This window comes from Tasmannia lanceolata, unplaced genomic scaffold, assembly GCF_043159265.1.
Source record: "Tasmannia lanceolata isolate RefF3 unplaced genomic scaffold, GAP_Taslan_0.1 ptg000284l, whole genome shotgun sequence".
NCBI classification, from domain to species: domain Eukaryota; kingdom Viridiplantae; phylum Streptophyta; class Magnoliopsida; order Canellales; family Winteraceae; genus Tasmannia; species Tasmannia lanceolata.
The window spans coordinates 40,001-42,500 of record NW_027518959.1 but is presented as its reverse complement, the minus strand read 5'-3'; positions in this window follow the sequence as shown (position 1 = coordinate 42,500).

The following is a 2,500-nucleotide window of genomic DNA, read 5'->3' as shown; positions in this document are numbered from 1 at the left end:
CGGCATGCCCCGCTGCAGAGACCAAGGGCGCAATGACTTGGCACCGCGGATGCCGGGACTCCGGCACTTCCCGTGGCACTGATGGTTGGTTCCAAAGACAAAAGGCCGTGCAAGGCCACCGCACCGCGGATGATTTTGCTCGTGCTGGCGCCGTTGTGTGGCCAAAGAACATGCGCGAATGCTCGTGTCGGAAGGGTTGGTGTCCTGGCCCCGCGGGTGTCACGAATGCTCGGTTGCGAAGACCATGGGACCAGAGCCATGGCACGTCGGATGATGGCTCCAGCTGGCGCCCCGGCACTTTCTGTGGCATTGATGCTCGGTTTCAAAGACAAACGAGCGCAGGGCCAGGGGACCGCGGATGACTGCTCGTGCTGGCCCCGTTGGGCGGCATTGATGGTCGGTTGCAAAGAAAATGCGCGATTGCTCGTGTCGGGGCCTGGCAAGCCAAGGCCAAGCGAGCCATGGCAACGCGGATGATGGCTCCAGCTGGCGCCCCGGCACTTTCTGTGGCATTGATGCTCGGTTTCGAAGACAAACGTGCGCAGGGCCAGGGGACCGCGGAGGACTGCTCGTGCTGGCCCCGTTGGGCGGCATTGATGGTGTGTTGCAGAGAGCATGTGCGATTGCAAGTGTCGGCCGGGTTTGGGTTCCCTTGGGCTTTCGGGTGCCTTGGACGCTGTCTTGCGAAGACCATGGGCACAAGGCCCCGTCCTGGCCCCTTGTTCGATTCGCTCTCGTCTTGCGCTTGCTTCCAAGGTCCTCCATGACCTTCCCCATGGCCTTGCTAGATCCCCCCCATGACGCATGACCTCTGTCCGTTGATTGGTTTTGAGTGCACACCATGCCCGGCTTGGCACCGTGTTGTCGCGTGAGTGGCATTTGGATCGTGCATGCTGGTGGGCTACCTGCCAATGCGCACAAGCCTTGCACACTAGCCTTGCGCACGAGCCTTGCACAAAAGCCTTGGACACAAGCCTTGCGCACAAGCCATGCGCACAAGCCTTGGACGCTAGCCTTGCACACAAGCCATGCATACAAGCCTTGCTCACAAGCCTTGGGCACTGGCCCATCGCAGTAGCCTTGCACACAAGCCTTGCGCACTAGCTTTGGGCACGAGCCTTGCGCACTTGCCTTGGGCACTAGCCTTGCACACAACCCTTGGGAACTAGCCTTGCGCACCAGCCTTGCCCACAAGCCTTGCACACCAGCCTTGCACACTAGCCTTGCATACAAGCCTTGCACACTAGCCTTGCACACAGGCCATGCTCACTAGCCTTGGGCACTAGCCTTGCACACAGACCTTGGGCACTAGCCTTGCGCACTAGCCTTGCCCACGAGCCTTGCACACTAGCCTTGCACGCAGGCCTTGCACGCTAGGCATGCTTGGGCCAGCAGCTCCCGCATCAAGTCGGCGGGTGTAGGCACGGTTGGGCGCAGATCCCGCATCGCCTCGTCGCGTCTGGGCGCAAACCCGTCGCGTCTCGTTGCGTCTTCAGAAGTCGTCGCTAACAGCACCTTTGGTTGCCACTGGTGGTTAGGCGGGTTGGTTGCGCAAACCCTATAGGAGGGTGGCATGCTGCGGGGCGCTGGAATGCGCAGGCTTAGGGCGTTTTTGCCCGGATAGGCACTGGAATGTGCTGGTTTTGGGCGTTTTTGCCTGGATAGGCTAAGGAATGGGCATGCTTTGGGCGTTTTCCCCGGATAGGCACTGGAATGGGCTGGTTTTGGGCGTTTTTGCCTGGATAGGCTAACGAATGGGGCATGCTTTGGGCGTTTTTGCCCGGGTAGGCACTGGAATGCCTGGCCTTGGCTGGGCATTGCTGGGTTGGGCTCCCTTGGCCTTTCAGGCGCCTTGGATGCTGTCTTGTGAAGACCATGGGCACAAGGCCATGGCATATAGTGGGGAATGGACCATGGTTGCCAAGGTTAGGCAATATAGAGGGCGGTGGGCGAGTAGGCCATGGCGTCACTTGTTTGCCCGTGTTTGCTCCCTTTGTGCGTTGTTTGGTTTTGGGAGCACACCTACCTTGCTAGGCTCGGCGGCTTACCCCTGCCCTTGTGGGTACTGGGTTGCACGTCTGTTTGCAACCCTATGGCTTGGTTGCTGCTGGCTTGGTTGGGTAGTTTGCCTCCGCCAATGCGCACAAGGGTTCCTTTTCTTCGTACCTGTGAGCTTACCTCCCTTGTTCGATTTGCTTTTGTATTGCGCTTTCTTACAGGGTCTCTCCAATGAGCTTCCCCCCCCCCATCTTTGTCCTGGGCCTTTTGCTAGATCTCTCCCCTTCCCCCATTCCATTCGCCATCGTTGGCTTGCCTCAACCGTGGGGGTCTCCACTCTTGGCTTGGTCTTCGCTCGCATTCTCTTTGGCACGGAATTCCTCGTCCCGTGTGTCCCTTCCCCCTTCCCCTCTAACTTCCGCGCACGCGGGTCGCCTAGCAGTGCCATTTCAGGCCCCATTGCTAATAGCAGTTGGGTCGGGGAGACATTGTTTGGCAGGCA